Source organism: Stegodyphus dumicola, chromosome 12 (genome assembly GCF_044657685.1).
Source record: "Stegodyphus dumicola isolate Sdum_Otavi_A_Nest chromosome 12, ASM4465768v1".
Classification (NCBI taxonomy): Eukaryota; Metazoa; Arthropoda; class Arachnida; order Araneae; family Eresidae; genus Stegodyphus; species Stegodyphus dumicola.
In genome coordinates, this window is record NC_140779.1 from 52,044,320 (window position 1) to 52,064,845 (window position 20,526).

General features: G+C 33.9%; 1 long non-coding RNA gene across 2 annotated transcripts in view; it reads right to left on the reverse strand.

Moving 5' to 3' along the window:
• LOC118199411 (uncharacterized) overlaps positions 1-20,526 on the reverse strand; it is an 808,537-nt gene that overhangs the window by 376,927 nt on the left and 411,084 nt on the right. The gene's annotated exons all lie outside the window — the stretch shown is intronic.

Sequence of the window (20,526 nt, forward strand, 5' to 3'; positions counted from 1 at the left end):
AGTGATAATTAATTAGTTGTCCTCCAGCTTTTTTAACTCGTGGCATATTGTAATTCTTACAATGAATATTTTATGGCACTGCAGCATTAATATATGTACTCACTTATTTATACATTATAATAAAAATATTTTTAGTATATCCATACAGCATGACTTACCTAGACATTAGGAACAAGAATTAGACACATATGCAACATATTACCGGCATCAAAGTCACAACATAATTACAACAACCGCCCAGTTGGCTTAGCTGTAGGCAGGGACGGATAAAGAATTTAGCTCTCTTTAGGCACTTAAAAGTTTTTGTTGTTCCCACAATGCTTTTAAGTTTGTTTCTCCCCCAATATCTTCTATATAGGTCTTGGTCTAGTTGCATGTTAAAAGCAGCATTCCATGGTAAAACGTGGTGAACATATATTCCATGGTAAAAACAATAGAAATGTTTTGTAGGAACCGCTTTATTGAGTCTCTGAGCACATTTTTGTACTGCTCTTTTTCCTTGCCCTTGCCTAACTTATTTCGCTTAATGGTTAATCCAGCTCTTGTATGTTTAATGGTTAATCCATATCTCGGCAATCAGCCTTTGGCCAGGGATCGAGTCTCGAAGCGTTGATGTTATAAACGTATAGTATCTTTGTTACATGGGGTACTTAAAGTACTGCCAAGGCAAAAATTCTGTTGAGGTTAAGGGTAGAGTAAGAGTAGTAAGTGGCCCTTGGATCATACCCCCCCTGAGGTGTTCTTCAACAGAACTGGCATGGAACTGGGCAAAAATCGACGTGGAACTGACAAACTATAAATAGTTCATGGTACGTGCTGAAAAGGTTTTGAAAAGTACTAGCTTTGTACATTGAAATACACACCTTAAGAACACGGTTGCAACGCACATCCCTTTAATACGTCGTAAATGTTTTAAATGCAGCTAACGCCATCAATGAACAAACTACACGTAATTTGAACGTGCTATCAAAATTCCAATGAAAACCTTGGCCAGACGATCTTGGCTACGAAACTCACAGCCGTAAAGAATTCACTGATTTGATTCCCATCCCTTTATATAATGAGATTAAGAAACAACAATAGTTATGACTCCAAGAATGATGAGGTTTTAAGCTGCCATTCAAGAAAAGATAAAAGTTTAATATCACATTTTGTGTCAAAAATAGATAAAGAACTAATACTATCTCTTGAGACAAAAATGCATCATCTTAGGCCTAAAGTGATCATCCTGTATAATCTGCTGATTTGTAAGAGCATAAAACTATTAAAATATTTTTTGTCTTGTTTGAGAATCACCGTGCATCATGCAAAGAGTAAATGGATTCAGTTATGCAGCCACATAGGCGGTATAGTACAATGGACATTAAATTCGATATCTATAAATAGACAGAGAAAGGACTATAAATACGAAATCTAAACTTCGCGTCTGCCACCACAGTGTCAGAGTGCGAATCCGAGAGTCGACATGACGTCACCGGATATGAATAATGACCCTCAAGGGGCTTCCAGGTCTTACGTGGAGGACAGCCTTCATGTAATGACCCGCTCACACATACATGCATACATCGACTGTAAAAAAAGAAAGACGGATAGAATATAAAGAAAAGGGGAAAAAATACGAAAGAGCGAGAGACGGACGGAAAAAAATTCAGTTGGAGCTTTGTAGTTGTGACAAGACTTCCAGAAGAGTTGGATTAATGACACAGGATCGAGTTAGAGGAGTGGCACACGGATTTTTTTATCTAATTCCACATTGCTTTCTTTTTGACAGAAGTCGCAGCAATTGTCTTCGGAATCACTGCAATTTCAGGTTCACGGTGACGTCTCTTTCCTTATTCGAATCAGCATGGGGTGCTAATAAATTATAAGCAAAAACATTTTTCATGCGAGCAAAAAGTACAGGACGAAAAGACAAAGTAACAAGTACAATATCGGTGACTTCAGCGTGATCTTGTTACTGACCTTAGACTATCTCTGTTGTAGATAAGTCATACTTATCCATTGAGTCCAGTAATTCTTGACAATCCTGATTTGTATTGTTTTTTTTTTTTTCTCTCTATTCATACAAATACCGGATTTAGAATTCATTTATAGTTTGCATAATTATAATAATTAAAAAAAGAATAACAAATATCAGTTCGAAGATTTTTTTAAATTTGAGTATGCTGAAATATTTAAAATTAAGTTTATTTATTTTTTACTTTTATTTATTATTATATATTTATTTATTTATGTTCGTAGTTTCTATATTACGGTTTCAAAATATAATGAATTCTTTTGGTTACAGATAATCATCTCAGTCGTAATTCTTGGAAACCTGTTAAGCGGTTATTAAATCATTAATTAACAGTTTCGAACATAAAACATAAAGCATCATGGTGCGGCAGGCGTTTATTAATTAAAATATTGAACTGTCTTTTTCAGATGAGCGCCCAGGCGATGGCATTCAATAAGATATTTAGCAGAAAGTGCAGCAGATCAGATGAAAGTGTTAAGAGTAGCTATTCATGTATTTGACATTAATAAACTGAAGCTATGTAGAGATCTATGTTTGAAACTGCATATGCGTAAATGAGATTTGGAGAATAATTATATTTGAAACTGTGTTCACAGAACTTGGGAAAATATAAAACATTATGCTCAGAAGAAAATCTTGAGTAAATAAGAATAAACTGTACACTTAAAAATACTAAAAATAAATTAAACGGGGAGAAATAATATGAAACGTTGAGTAATTGATGCGATACTTGAAATTACATGATTGAAAAAAAATCTGATAATTTCGAATCCAGATTACGAAGAAAACTGTCGGAAAATAATTTTCTGAATAAGTTTGGCTTTTTGAATACAATCAATATTTAATGTAACATACGGCGTATTCACTTAAATTACTTTACATCACTTACATTACTTAGGCTTATACTTTTCGCTACGTACTTGGCTGGTGTCGAGAGTGTGCCTTCGTCTGGAGTTCGAACTGGCATGTTTGTAGATGATATTGTTCTCTGGTGTTCTACCACTGATACTGATGAAATCGCATAGAGAATTAATGACTGTCTGGCGGATTCGTCAAACTTTGCCACAATACTTCAACTCTGTTTTAATTCAACTAAATTAATTGTCTCCTTCTTCACTACCATTGAGCTCCTATATACATATCAACCAATATATATTTACACTGGTGTGCAAAAATTAAGGACCAGACGGTTTTTTCAATATAACTTTGTACAAAAGCTTTCCAAATCAACACATTTAATACCGTAAGATCCCCAATACGTAAGGACATCAGTAATGTAAGCAACACTTACTAAAAGAGAAATCAGAGGGATAAAAAGAAGCTTTATTTAAAAAGTAGCATGGAGCGCAATGCGACTGAAGGCCGAAACATCCCTGTGATGGGTGTCCAGCAAGAAACATCCGGTCTTTAATAGGGGATATGATCTCCCCTGACTGCTAGGCAGGTTTCACAGCGTCTGCCCATGCTTGAGAATGAGGGTGTCAATGAGTTGTTGAGGCATTGCTGCCCATTCGTCTTGCAGCGCCAATCGAAGCTCCGGAATCGTTACTGGTGGTAAGGTACGAGCTCTCAAGCGTCTGCCTAGAAAATCCCATACATGCTCGATGAATTATTATGGGATCGTGCTCGATGGATTATTATGGGATTGAGATCCGGAGATCGTGCCGGCCAATCCATACGTTCAATATCCTCACTCTCTAAGAGCTGTTTGGCAGCTACTGTGCAATGACATGGTGCATTATCGTCCATGAAAAGGAACTGCGGACCCATAGCGCCTCTAAAAAGACGCACATATGGAGGAAGAATCTCGTTACAATAACGGGTCCCCTTGACTGAACCAGCGTCGAAGATGTGAAGGTCTGTACGACTACCAAGCATGATGCCTCCCCAAACGAGAACACCGCCACCTCCATACCTGCCTCTTTCAATGATGTTCGAGGGATGATTGCGGCTTCCCCGCTCTCTCCAGATGAGTATGCGATGAGAATCGCTACTCAGACTGAATCTGCTCTGATCTGTAAAAAGTACTCGTTCCCATTCATTGTCTCTCCAATTCCGGTGTTGCCGGCACCACAGAGAACGTCTTCTCGGATGGGCAGGCGTTAGAGGTACACACCGTACAGGGCGTCTTGCAAACAGACCACCACCGTGCAGTCTTCTGGCCACGGTGAAACGCGATATCGGTCGTCCAGTCGCCTGTGTCGTGTGTCTAGCGATTTCTCCCGCTGTCTGCCGCCTGTTTCTTCTGGCCTGTAAGACAATATATCGGTCATCTGCGGGTGTGGTTCCTCGTGTACGACCACTACTAAACCCGGGATAGCTGTTCCTGTAGTTTGAAATTGTCTCCAAAGTCGTGAAACGATGCTGGGAGCAATTCCGAACTCTGCATCCACACTTGTCACACTGCGGCCTTCCTCCAACTTCCCAATGATTCGACCTCGGGTAAAAGCATCCACATGTCGTCTAACAGATTGATTATTCGCCATTTCTCGCTGAGGCAGCAACTCGGTGGGATTTTAACTTCTATACGGCGTGCAATCTCTTTGCCAGAAATACTGATCTTACACCGACAACATGCTTTATACTACTCAGACACTCCCCCATTACGTCTACCTGCATATCTGCGCCTGTGCTTCCGTACATCACCTTACTTAATCTCCTGATTGGTCTTTCTGTCCGCTCTGCCCCTTCGTTCAGCAGATATGTTAATTTTTCGACTTCGTCCTTAATTTTTGCACACCAGTGTATTTATGTTCGTAGTTTCTATATTACGGTTTCAAAATATAATGAATTATTTTGGTTACAGATAATCATCTCAGTTGTAATTCTTGGGAACCTGTTAAGCGGTTATTACTTCATTAATTAACAGTTTCGAACATAAAGCATCGCGGTGCGGCATGGTTGAAGCTAGATAATCAGAAGCTTATTTATGAGAAGCACCCCAAACAGCTGGGGTTCATTTTAGACCCTAAGTTTATAAGTCACGAACATATTTAGCATATTGTTTTGAAAAGCACAAAGCGGGTGAACCTTCTTAAATAAATAACAGGTAGGGATTGATAAATTCATGTTTACCCGTAGAACCTCGTACTTGGGGTTCATTCGGCCAATCCTTCGGATTTTCAATTTACTGCAGTACTTCTGATGCCACCTAGAAGAAATATAAACGTGTTCAATTAAGAGCGGTACGTATAGGCATACCTATCCTTCAGAAGTTGCCCTTTTTGAGGCCGACCTGCAACCTGTATTCAGAAGAAGAAGGCAAAATGGCAAATGAGGTTGTACTCATTTTACTCCCTCCTCCTCCTCCGTCTTACTTTATTGGAGCTATTCTCCCTGAAAAGTCACAAAATATGGTGGAGTGGTCGGGAGTAGTATCTGGGTAGTACACCGGCAATGGCTCTAACCCTTACCTGTAAGAATACACAGAGGAATAGAAAATTTCAAAGTATTGTGCTAGGATAAATAAAATGCTATATACAAAAACAGAAACTGCCATATACACACAAGAGGAAAAGAAAAGAAAACGATACTCAAAATGACGAAATTGTAGTAGCTCAATAGGTGCGTAGCAAAAACTTATAAACTGGTCATAATCCCGATTCTCAAAATTAATTATGGATGAATAGTTGACTGTAGAGCAATTAGCAACATCGATGAAGAAATCTCATTAATTTTGCTAAGGTGATCTGCAATCGACGGAATTTTCAGATTTCTGTGTAGCATCGCAAAGACCCAGCATATGGTAAAAAAATACACACCGGATAAAGCACTAAAATAAAATAAAAAAAAAAAAAAAAGAAATACCATAAACAGTGCATAAAACAGTGCAGTGTGAGTCGGATCTTTATCCTGTCCAGAAACAGACTTCGAGCAGATAACAACAAAACCAAATTCTAGGATGGTTATAACCACGTGGCTTTTGAAAGCACGTGGTATTTATGCAGAGACACGGATTTCGGAAGAAATTTATGGCCCTAATAAATACTCGAAGCGCATGATATCCAGCGAAGTATGGGGAGGAGAAGGAGTGAGTGCATTACTTCCCGTAGCTGCGTTTTATCGCCCACTTTGCCGCAGATAAGTAAATGATTTCCTTATGTGACGGATTTTTTTTAATTTAAATTTTCATTTCTAGTTGTTATTTTTATAATTAATGAAATCTTTCCAGAAAAGTTACATAAGAAGTATTTGAACGCCATATAAAATGCAAATTTCTGCCCCCAAAAAAGGAAGAATTTTAATTAAGAAATTAAAATCTCTTTTGATTTTAATACATGAACAACCGATTCGCCGCTGACTTTTTCTATTCCCTGAGACTAGAGCCAAATTAAACAAAAACCATTGTTATTGGATGTCTTGACTGGGATATTTAAGTACCTTTTTCCCATAACATTCAATCTTATACGAAGTAGTAAAGAACGAAAGAGCGGTAGACTTTTAGAAACAGGTGTTGCATAAAAGTACACAACATTAAGCGGTTGGCCAACCAGTGCCCGAGTGGTTAAAAGTGCTGAACACTGGTAGTTCGGTCCGGAGTTCGAGTCCTAACGAACGGGATTGTTGCATGGGCGTTTTCGTGGTTTTTCCCATGTGTCATGTGGTTACGAGCCAGTTTCACCCAGAAAGTCCTACACGAAGGTATCCCTTCTCCTTAGGCAGATCAACCATTAAGCATCCCTCCCTCGCTCCGGAGTCCTCCGGAGAGCATCCCTCCCTTTCTGTGTAGTGCCAAATGGCAGAACATGTAACAAGTAAAATAAATAAATAAATAATAATAAATAAATAAGTGGTTGTTGAATGAAAATCTCATTCATGTTTCGTAATGTATTATGTATGAAAATTCACTGACATTGTTAAGGAAGCCGAAATTCGGAATTTGTTTTATTGTCTATTTCATATTTTGTAAAGATTTTATGAATTTTTGGTTAAGAAACTCAACGATTTCAAAGCGAGCAATGGTAACACAGTACGGAAAAAAAAAAAAAAAAAAAAAAAAAATTATCTTTAGCGTGCGAGACTGTGTATCAGAAATTGTAAAGAAATGCTCTTTTAAATATTTTGTGATATTGCTGTTGAATTTAATTTTATGGTTTAAGTGCGAAGACATGATATTTAATAAGGTTGTAGAGTCATTAGGAGATTTTTATAGCAGGAGTGATGAAAAATGAGCAATGCCCTCGCCGGGAAGCGAACCACGGACCTCTGGAATACGCGCCCAGCCTGCTGACCACTACACTATGAAGGCATGCTAAGAAGGCGGAGGAAGCACCTTACATACTTCCCCTTTTAAAGGGCGACTGGGATTTTAGAGAACGCAGTCGCCAAATCCTGGGTGTGGAGAATCATCGGGCGCCACTGTAGAGACATTAGGTATTTTTCGGAAACAGGAGAAGTGAAAAATGAGCAACGCCTTTGCCGGAAATTGAACCACGGACCTCTGGAATTCGCGCCCAGGGGACTGACCACTACACTAAGAAGGCGGGAGAAATACAAGGTAACAGACAAAACGTTAAAAACGCCAGTTTGGGTATAATATAAAATTTGAAAGCTTTGAGATTTTTATTTATTATTGTTTTGATGTATGAGTGTCCACTGTTAGCCTGTTATAAGAAGAAGCAGTCACCAACAAAAGCGCAAACATCATGCTCTTTATCTCTGCTACATATCATTATATTTTTATAATTACATATTTATTCTTGTACCATGATTATATGGCATTTTTCTAAATAAATACATTCACTAACCATTGTTTGTTTTTTATTAAAATGCAAAATTCTAGCCAAATGAAATTAGGTATTTTTTGCACTTCTGATACTTCCAAGCGTAAAAATCACGCCATCATTATACTATATGTCGTTATACGTCACTTCTTATACTATCTATATAAATGCGAGTGTAACAATAGCTTTAAGTTACTTTCAGAGCTTTGACTGATACAAGAATACAAATCTCAAAATTGAGTTAAATATTACCCGTTACATTTACTGAATATACACCAATGAATTTCAAGCACGAAATTCAACAAAACGAACACCCATAATCATTTCTGAAATAAACTTTAAATTCGAAGTCTATAATTCCGCCTTCCTTTAAGGAGCCAAAAGTCATCGGATTCCTCTATAAGTCATGATGTCACTCGGATCAGGCACCCTTATATTTAGGTGGGTCTCTAGGCGAATCAAATCAAAGGTAATTGCTGCAGATTCGAGGATATGGAGTGAGATTTACAGCATACATGCTTTATAGGTCTTGACCCTAAGGTTATTTATTTTGAGCTTCTCTTGCCTCTTTTGCTGCTGTCCAAATAGTGATGCAACGTGGGTAGCCGACTGACAGTCGCGGCGGTAGATGTTAGCCGAAAATAAGAATTATACTAGTCTTAGAAACAGTAAATGCTGCAGCAAGAAGTTAATTTTAATTCAGAGCAAGATTTATTTTCTATTTGTGAATGGAAACGCCCGATATAATAATAACTAACAGGAGAAATATAAGGGTAAGAAGATACGCGTTTTAAAACAAGAATAGTAGACATCATGACGAATGTGCATAACACCAGCTGAAGTTTCTTTTAATGTGGTATATGTGTTTCCCTTTTCATTCAAATTTATTCTTTTGTAAGTAATTTAATATTAAATTAGTGTATAAAAATATTAACAGATTAACACGCCAGTATGTTGATTAATTTAATATGTCATTCTAAATAAAATATTTACAGTAATACGTTAATTTTTCATAGATGAATAAATGAATATATCATTATAATAAGTAACAGATTATTTAAAGCATAATTTTCGATGTAGTTAGAAAATGAAATGGTTTTAGAGTAGTATACAAAAAGGGGAAAAAAAAAAGTTTAGTGCATTTTATGTCACACAAGGGCCAAAATTGTATTTACGATAAATGCGAAAATTATTTTAAATTTTTATTCAAAAGTAAAAGAAAACTACTAAAATATTTAGAGTACTACATCCTAACGTAATATAGTTTAAACGTAAAATTTAGTTATGTTTTATTTAAGAAAAAAATGTGCGAAGTGTTTTCAGATACATATTAAAAAAAGTCTGAAAGGGTTCTGATTTTAACAATTGGCCGAAACGGCTCTTTAAAAATTCGTTTTGGTATATCAAGATGGATTAGCGATAGATATGGTCTAGGTGGAATGGGAAAACATTTTATAGGATGCTTTTATAATACGCATTTAAACTAACACTTATATATCTTCGGTGTATTTGAAAAGGGAAAAAAATTTATAAAGTAATTCCATTCAAATATTTTACATTTTAAATTAGATATATCCTGAATTAAATGCATTTTTATTTAAATCAAAGAGCTTAAAAAGTAAAAAAAAATTAAAACTGCATCTATTGCTTTTCATTAATTTAATTTGTTAATCAGACAGACTGACTCATTTTGAAAGGGACATTCAGAACAGATTCATTTTGAAAGATAAATATTTTACATTTCACCACATGGCAACAGATTCGAATGATAAGTGAAACAACACATTCCCAGTGAGTGATATTTAAAGTTAATCAACAAAAACCTGTGCTTTGAGACTAATATTCCTTAGGGGCTAGAAATACAGAACTTTTTATATACACTTTGCGAAAAGGATGTGAACAAACTTTCATACTTAGAAACGTTCATACTTTAACCTTCAAATTACAATTATGGCAATGGACAGAGAAAAATGGGCAGAGAAGAGGAGAGGGCGACTCTCTAATCCGCCCACCGGGGGATACACCTTCAAATAGGTACGAAGATGGGCAAACTTACACTGCTACTATAATAAAAGGCCTATAAGCCAAAATAGATCATGGTAATATTCGTGGATCTAATTTGTCTGGTGTCTCACATCAGAAGGTTTAAAATGACAACAACTAATCAAAAATTCCCGTACAAAAAAAAAAAAAAAAAAAAAAAAAAAAATTAAACTAAAAACTGTGGAACTTCCAAAAAGAATAATAATGGCATATTGATTCAATGAACATACTGTTACAAACTCAACATCACTTCAAATTTCAACTGCAGTTTATACTGTTTGTTCTAAAAACTGTGGGTTTGGAGCAAGAATCACATAAAGTTTGTTGTTGGTGTCTTGTCCATATTACATGGAACAATGGTTGCCAGAACCTACTCCGAAGAGAGGTTGGACTTCTAATTTCTGCCCCCAATTTTGAGCGAGAGCACTCCGGGGGGGATCCGAGGGTCTCCCATCCCTCTCCTCTCCCACCAATCCAGACAAGAGGACTTTCGGCTCGCCGCATATTTAGAGTGCCACCATGCCGCAACGACGCTATACATTTACAAACATCCATGTTTTACACGGGATTCGAAACCGGCTCTTCGGTACCGTAGTAGGCTTCCCTAACCACTATACTGTCTGGGCGACCCCACATAAGGTTTCTCCAAGCTGATCGAATTCTACTACTAAGCATAATTTCGCAATGCGTTCTCATAAAAAAACTGTTGAACCGCTTAATGATATCTCCCAAAATGTCCGTGAAACTCTAACACAACGATTTTCCGTTTGATGAAATGATTTCTAAGCATCCACCATAAGAAACAAAGCGGCTGTCTGTCTCTTCTAAGTCTGAATAAAATTGATGAAATCAGAAAAACAAATGTTCCAAAAACTAACAAAGTGTGAAAAAGATGACATCACAATCAAATTCATGCGCAGCGAAGTCATACTCAATCATAAAAATTCATTCTGCTTGGTAAAGCTCATCTCCAACTTGCACCAAACAAACAGTTTTTAAAGGTAATTGCAACACAAATTGCAGCAAAAATTTCAATTGAAATATTATTTGTAAAAGTATAAGCGTGTCATCCATTCGAACCGTTTACCTATAATATCTATTTTGGAATTTTCAAATTTTATGGAATTTTCAAATTTTTTGAAAGTTTAATGAGCGCGACTTTCGGATCACCCTGTATAAATAAACTCCATGCATCTAATTTACCCTGTTATGCAGTTATTTTCCCTAAAAGAAATGGAGACCTGGAATACTGAGATTGGGGAAAGTGTCTGAAGAAAATATAGGGCATAGTTTATATTCATACTCGTATCTAGTCATGAACAGAGTTTAGTGACTCATAGACGCAAATCCAAAAGCAGGGACACTTGTGTACAAGAAACGTTTATTGCTGAGTGGGTAATATTACTTTGTATAGTTTAGTAGCACTTCCGCACAAAACCACGTTTTTTTGATTATGATATTAGAGTTTGAAAGAGCGACTTTTATTGATGTTTTGCTTTTCAAAATTTTGTTGACATGTTAAAAATGAAAAATACTTTATGTAAACAGGTACTTTTAAAATGTCAATATATTCCTCAAAATCAACACATTTTCAAGTTCAGTATCCTTGTAAATGGTTTAATGAGTGTGAAATTTTGTGTATACTATTTTGATAACGTATCTGCTACTTTTATTTCATATTCTACACATTAAAATAGTTTAAATAAAATACCTTTATTTGTCATCCACGCAGTATTGTAATATACACTGCTCGCAACTTTATACAAACAAATCAGTATTTAGCGCTGATTTTTTTAATAGAAAAATAACACAGAATTAAATTGACCTACGTGTTAAAAATAATTGAATTATATTTGCTTAAAAAAACCTTTTTAAATTTTTTTTCGTAATTCAAACATCGATTATTTTTTTTTTAACAAACTGAAGATAATTTCCAAAATTTTTGAAATTTTTCGGTGAGAGGCATAAAAGTGTTTACTCATTTTAAATCCACTTAAGGTTTATACTGTTAGTCAATTTCATTTCTCTCTCTCTCTCTCTCTCTTTTTTTTTTTTTTTTTTTTTTTATTCTGACCGATGGCTTCCGAAAAATTGTGAACCCAAGCAATAAAACTATAGGAAACTTTTATAATTATTTTCACATACTGTAAATGAATATTATTTTCTTAATAAAGAAATATAAAATGAACTTAATATAAAATGAATGTTCAACAGTTTTTTTAAGTCATACTTTTCTTATATTCGTTACACTATTTACATTTGGGATGTAAATTCATGAATTTGCTCCTGATATCTTCACCTGTAAAAATCCTTATTGCTTAGGGTTGTAATAAAGGTTCCAAATATTTGTTGAATTTTTTGTTCGTCTGGCATGTTTATTGACAAAGTGTTTAAACGAACTGTTAACACATAAAACCACTAACCCAGCATCTGAAAACACTGGAAAATATCAAAATGTTTAATTTAACTACTTCCTTTGTTCTAAATCTGTGAATGTTAACGATCGAAGCTTAAGCTTTAAAAATTTTATTTTGAAAAATGCTGCTTTTACATATTTGGCAATGTTACTTTTATATATTTAAAGCTGTAAATCTTAAGAGTCCAATAATACAATTCATAAGATATTAAAAGCCTTAATATTATGATCTAGTTTTATGACCTGCATTTTATGAACTGTATAATGGTTTGGAACTCTGTATATTGGTTTTAAGACATCGTTAGATGATAAGTTTTAAGGAATGAGTTGCTTAGCTTGTTTAGTCATTTATTCCTAGCATTAGCAATGATATTAGTATTTTGGTTAACATTTTATAGAAAAGAAAAAGAAAAATGAAGAACGAAGATTAAAAAAAAGGGTGTGTGGTGTGGAGTTATAGCTATAGCTGATGAAATTCCAAAATTTATATAAATAGTTATATAATTTCTTATTTAGTGAAAATGAAACAGGAAAAAGAGCTATTTTTTTATTTTTTTTATTTCAAATAGTTTGCTTTTTCTGTTCTCCATTTCCACTCTGAATAACTACAAAAATGATTGTAACCTGGCCCCCAGGTGTGATTATAAAAAATATTACAAACATAAAAATGATTATGTTTAAAAATATGCATATGTACATTGGTGTGCAAAAAGTCGAAAAATTAGCATATCAGCTGAACGAAGAGGCAGAGCGGACAGAAAGACCAATCAGGAGATTAAGTAAGGTGATGTACGGAAGCACAGGCGCAGATATGCAGGTAGACGTAATGGTGGAGTGTCTGAGTAGTATAAAGCATGTTGTAGGTGTAAGATCAGTATTTCTGGCAAAGAGATTGCACGCCGTATAGCAGTTAAAATCACACCGAGTTGCTGCCTCAGCGAGAAATGGCGAATAATCAATCTGTTAGACGACATCTGGATGCTTTTACCCGAGGTCATATCATCGGGAAGTTGGAGGAAGGCCGCAGTGTGACAAGTGTGGCTGCAGAATTCGGAATTGCTCACAGCATCGTTTCACGACTTTGGAGACAATTTCAAACTACAGGAACAGCTAACCGGGGGTTTAGTAGTGGTCGTCCACGAGGAACCACACCCGCAGATGACCGGTATATTGCCTAACAGGCCAGAAGAAACAGGCGGCAGACAGCGGGAGAAATCGCTAGACAGACGACACAGGCGACTGGACGACCGATATCGCGTTTTACCGTGGCCAGAAGACTGCACGGTGGTGGTCTATTTGCACGACGCCCTGTACGGTGTGTACCTCTAACGCCTGCCCATCGGAGAAGGCGTTCTCTGTGGTGCCGGCAACACCGGAATTGGAGAGACAATGAATGGGGACGAGTACTCTTTACAGATGAGAGCAGATTCAGTCTGAGTAGCGATTCTCATCGCATACCCATCTGCAGAGAGCGGGGAAGCCGCAATCATCCCTCGAACATCATTGAAAGGACAGGTATGGAGGTGGCGGTGTTCTCGTTTGGGGAGGCATCATGCTTGGTAGTCGTACAGACCTTCACATCTTCGACGCAGGTTCAGTCAACGGGACCCGTTATTGTAACGAGATTCTTCTTCCATAAGTGCGTCTTTTTAGAGGCGCTATGGGTCCCCAGTTCCTTTTCATGGACGACAATGCACCATGTCATCGCACAGTAGCTGCCGAACAGCTCTTAGAGAGTGAGGATATTGAACGTATGGATTGGCCGGCATGATCTCCGGATCTCAATCCCATCGAGCATGTATGGAATTTTCTAGGCAGACGCTTGAGAGCTGGTACCTTACCACCAGTAACGATTCCGGAGCTTCGATTGGCGCTGGAAGACGAATGGGCAGCAATGCCTCAACAACTCATTGACACCCTAATTCTCAAGCATGGGCAGACGCTGTGAAACCTGCCTAGCCAGTCAGGGGAGATCATATCCCCTGTTAAAGACCGGATGTTTCTTGCTGGACACCCATCACAGGGATGTTTCGGCCTTCAGTCGCATTGCGCTCCATGCTACTTTTGCAATAAAGCTTCTTTTTATCCCTCTGATTTCTCTTTTAGTAAGTGTTGCCTACATTACTCATGTCCTTACGTATTGGGGATCTTACGGTATTAAATGTGTTGATTTGGAAAGCTTTTGTACAAAGTTATATTGAAAAAGCCGTCTCGTCCTTAATTTTTGCACACCAGTGTATGCAAGAAAATGAAAATAAATTTGCATTTCGATTTTAAACCATTACAGACGCACTCAGCTAATGCTTACAAGTAATATTTTCGAAAATGAGAGCAATCAAAAATAGTTTGAAAGAAGTCATTGAACAGTTAAAAATCTTTGTTCTTTCCGAACGTCGACGAGTTAACATCAACACTAAACAGTCAAAAATTTTGTTCTGTCAGTGAGCTGGACGAGTTAACATCAATATTGACGCACCAGAAAATTATTCGAAATAGATCACTGGGGACTAAAAACAAGGGTTGAACGCTGAACAGGACACAGGTATATTGGTTGGTCATTTTAATATAAAGCATTATTCGATTCGTTAGGAAACTGAAGGTTTACTGGTATAATTATAATATGCATAGTTATAAATATTTTGCCACGTAGCCATCTTCATCATTTGCTCATTCATTTACATGCATTCGACAACTGGAATTTTAACTTCTGCTTCGGCCATATCAAACTTACAAATATATTCCCTAACTTTCAAAATTATTTTATTTTGCGTCTTCACCCACTTTTGCATCTTTCAGTTTTGCTTTTAACACATTTCCATGTTGTCAATTTAAAATTTGCGTTAACACGAAATTACCGATATTAATAATGGTTATAAATTCTCGTGGTTTGGACTACTTAAGAAGAATGATGTCAACAATCATAAGGCTGATTGATAGCTTCTGATAAGTTGTGAATAAGTGTCACTTGTTATCTATAACTGATTACAACTGTTAGAAAATTCCATGTTCCCTCAGAGATATTTCAATTAAGGTGAAATTTATTTTGCGTAAATGTTCTAAAAAACTCGGGGGAAAACTAATAATACAGAAGAAACATTCGTCAGAGCAGAAATAGACTTGAGAAGTATATTGTCAACAAATCATAAGGCTGATTGATTGTTCCTGATAGGCTGTGCAGAAGTGTCACTTGTTCCTAACTGATCACACTTGTTAGAAATTTTCGTGTTCCCTCAGGCATGTTTTCACAAAAAACCTCAGGTGAAGTTTATTTTACTCAATTTTTTTTAAAACGAACTTCTGAAAAAAGATAATAATACTGAAGAAACATACAGAATGACCGTCAGAGCAGGAATGGACACTACCTAAGACGAATCATATTAACAAATTCTAAGGCTGATTGATTGCTTCTGATAGGTTGGGATAAAATGTCCCTTGTTATCCATAACTGTTTGCGCTTGTTAGAAAATTTCATTTGGTCTTTGAGGGATGATATGCGCAAATGCCACTTGTGCGGAACTGCTATATGCGCAAGTGTCACATTACCATAAATACAGTTGAGCATACAATAGTGTAAACGAGAAATTTATGTGAAGAATGACTTCCGTTATAGGATAGTATGTCTTTTATATAAGAAAATTATCAGATCACTGAAAAATTTCTTCATGTTTTTAAATATCCATTATTTATTATCTTTATTACACCTTAATGTGTTAATTCAAGCGGACGCGTCGGGAAATTGGAACAGATAATTGAGACTCAAGATTTTGACAAAGTTCATTTAATTAATTGAAAAATGTGTCGCGTACAGTTTCAATTGTCTGTTTCGGCGAAACGCGTGATGAAGTTAGCTTAGTTCGAAATTCATTAAAAAATATTTCCCCTGACGTGCCATAGTGAACTTTGAATTGGACTAATCGACCATTTACCGTTTCTTAATTTTTATTTTTAACTCGATTAATTAGTTAATACTTTTACTATGTTTTATATATACCTTAATTAGTTTAGCATATAGCTTACTATTATTATTGATTCTTACTTGTAAATAATCAAATGTTATATTTTTCTCGTTTACACATTTCATTGCAACTAATTTTGCTTATGTTAAAGTTTTCAAGGAACCACAGTATTTAAGCAGCTTTTTAGCGTTCGTACTAGAATTTATCTTTCAATTTCTTTAATTTTGCAGCACAATGCGCAAAATTTTTGACCACGTAGGTCTTTTATCGTTTGTTCTTTCTACTTTACTTTAAATTATATATATATATATATGTATATGTATATTTAATTTACGGGAAAAATGGTGCTCATTTTGTTTTTCAAGTGCTCTGGTTCTTGTACTAAATTTTGACGAAGTATTTCTTGTAATTAATTCATAGGCCTTAAATTCTTTCAGACTTCCTGAACGCTGTTTGTCAGTTTCATTGTTTTTAAGACTTTAGAAACATTTCTTTCAAACGTTGGTGAATACAGCGTTTTCTCCGTAGATTTAACTCAATGATTCCTTTTTTCTTCTTCTCTGGAACAATTCTTTTTTTTTTCTCTGCTCATTTTCCCCTCTTCTTTTCTTCTTTTTTAAATTAAATTAAGGAAAACATAAACTGGAGTATAGATTTGTATGTTTCCATTTTCTGCTGCAGTGAAAATAACATTTAAAAATGCATCTGAACTCCCTTTTAAACTTTTTATTTAAAAGGGAATTCAGATGCATTTTTAAAATCGTGAGAAAATACCTTTTCAAATTTACAATCTTTAGTAAATCTCAATTTATGTAAAGTAAATCTCAATTTAAAAAAATACAAAAACTATCAAATTTCAGTAACTCTTCTAATAACATTTTTGCGATCTAACAGACATTTGGAAACATCAACAAGATCTATAACTCATAATTAAAAAAGTTGGCTTATCTTACATTAAACAAAACAGCAAAACCGAAAAATGTTTTGAAAAATATAAAATATTTGGCAATTATTTATTTATATTTCCTGAAACATTTTATCTTAAAGTTTCTTTAAATTCTTTTTCTTTTAACTTATCATTAATGTCACACAATTAAAAAAATATATCAGGTATACTGGTGTTATATATATATATACAATATATAACACCAGTATACCTGATATATTTTATAATATATCAGGTATACTGGTGTTATATATATATATACAATATATATATTTATATATATGGTACTAGAGCATTGTTGTACAGAAGCAAAATCACATAATAGCAAATGAAAAAATTGCTTTCAATTTTGATAGACTTTCAGAAGTGATATCTCAAGAGATGTTCAATGTGAGAGGTCTTCGAGGATGCACAGAAAAACCATTAAAGAATAAGAAAATATAGAATGAGCATATTACTTTTTTTTATTCACATTTCTCATAAATATAGTTTCAATTCTTTTTAATGATAAAAAAATATATCAGGTATACTGGTGTTATATATATATATACAATATATATATTTATATATATGGTACTAGAGCATTGTTGTACAGAAGCAAAATCACATAATAGCAAATGAAAAAATTGCTTTCAATTTTGATAGACTTTCAGAAGTGATATCTCAAGAGATGTTCAATGTGAGAGGTCTTCGAGGATGCACAGAAAAACCATTAAAGAATAAGAAAATATAGAATGAGCATATTACTTTTTTTTATTCACATTTCTCATAAATATAGTTTCAATTCTTTTTAATGATAAAAAAATATATCAGGTATACTGGTGTTATATATATATATACAATATATATATTTATATATATGGTACTAGAGCATTGTTGTACAGAAGCAAAATCACATAATAGCAAATGAAAAAATTGCTTTCAATTTTGATAGACTTTCAGAAGTGATATCTCAAGAGATGATCAATGTGAGAGGTCTTCGAGGATGCACAGAAAAACCATTAAAGAATAAGAAAATATAGAATGAGCATATTACTTTTTTTTATTCACATTTCTCATAAATATAGTTTCAATTCTTTTTAATGATAAAAAAATATATCAGGTATACTGGTGTTATATATATATATACAATATATATATTTATATATATGGTACTAGAGCATTGTTGTACAGAAGCAAAATCACATAATAGCAAATGAAAAAATTGCTTTCAATTTTGATAGACTTTCAGAAGTGATATCTCAAGAGATGATCAATGTGAGAGGTCTTCGAGGATGCACAGAAAAACCATTAAAGAATAAGAAAATATAGAATGAGCATATTACTTTTTTTTATTCACATTTCTCATAAATATAGTTTCAATTCTTTTTAATGATAAAAAAATATATCAGGTATACTGGTGTTATATATATATATACAATATATATATTTATATATATGGTACTAGAGCATTGTTGTACAGAAGCAAAATCACATAATAGCAAATGAAAAAATTGCTTTCAATTTTGATAGACTTTCAGAAGTGATATCTCAAGAGATGTTCAATGTGAGAGGTCTTCGAGGATGCACAGAAAAACCATTAAAGAATAAGAAAATATAGAATGAGCATATTACTTTTTTTTATTCACATTTCTCATAAATATAGTTTCAATTCTTTTTAATGATAAAAAAATATATCAGGTATACTGGTGTTATATATATATATACAATATATATATTTATATATATGGTACTAGAGCATTGTTGTACAGAAGCAAAATCACATAATAGCAAATGAAAAAATTGCTTTCAATTTTGATAGACTTTCAGAAGTGATATCTCAAGAGATGTTCAATGTGAGAGGTCTTCGAGGATGCACAGAAAAACCATTAAAGAATAAGAAAATATAGAATGAGCATATTACTTTTTTTTATTCACATTTCTCATAAATATAGTTTCAATTCTTTTTAATGATAAAAAATATATCAGGTATACTGGTGTTATATATATATATACAATATATATATTTATATATATGGTACTAGAGCATTGTTGTACAGAAGCAAAATCACATAATAGCAAATGAAAAAATTGCTTTCAATTTTGATAGACTTTCAGAAGTGATATCTCAAGAGATGTTCAATGTGAGAGGTCTTCGAGGATGCACAGAAAAACCATTAAAGAATAAGAAAATATAGAATGAGCATATTACTTTTTTTTATTCACATTTCTCATAAATATAGTTTCAATTCTTTTTAATGATAAAAAAATATATCAGGTATACTGGTGTTATATATATATATACAATATATATATTTATATATATGGTACTAGAGCATTGTTGTACAGAAGCAAAATCACATAATAGCAAATGAAAAAATTGCTTTCAATTTTGATAGACTTTCAGAAGTGATATCTCAAGAGATGTTCAATGTGAGAGGTCTTCGAGGATGCACAGAAAAACCATTAAAGAATAAGAAAATATAGAATGAGCATATTACTTTTTTTTATTCACATTTCTCATAAATATAGTTTCAATTCTTTTTAATGATAAAAAAATATATCAGGTATACTGGTGTTATATATATATATACAATATATATATTTATATATATGGTACTAGAGCATTGTTGTACAGAAGCAAAATCACATAATAGCAAATGAAAAAATTGCTTTCAATTTTGATAGACTTTCAGAAGTGATATCTCAAGAGATGTTCAATGTGAGAGGTCTTCGAGGATGCACAGAAAAACCATTAAAGAATAAGAAAATATAGAATGAGCATATTACTTTTTTTTATTCACATTTCTCATAAATATAGTTTCAATTCTTTTTAATGATAAAAAAATATATCAGGTATACTGGTGTTATATATATATATACAATATATATATTTATATATATGGTACTAGAGCATTGTTGTACAGAAGCAAAATCACATAATAGCAAATGAAAAAATTGCTTTCAATTTTGATAGACTTTCAGAAGTGATATCTCAAGAGATGTTCAATGTGAGAGGTCTTCGAGGATGCACAGAAAAACCATTAAAGAATAAGAAAATATAGAATGAGCATATTACTTTTTTTTATTCACATTTCTCATAAATATAGTTTCAATTCTTTTTAATGATAAAAAAATATATCAGGTATACTGGTGTTATATATATATATACAATATATATATTTATATATATGGTACTAGAGCATTGTTGTACAGAAGCAAAATCACATAATAGCAAATGAAAAAATTGCTTTCAATTTTGATAGACTTTCAAAAGTGATATCTCAAGAGATGTTCAATGTGAGAGGTCTTCGAGGATGCACAGAAAAACCATTAAAGAATAAGAAAATATAGAATGAGCATATTACTTTTTTTTATTCACATTTCTCATAAATATAGTTTCAATTCTTTTTAATGATAAAAAAATATATCAGGTATACTGGTGT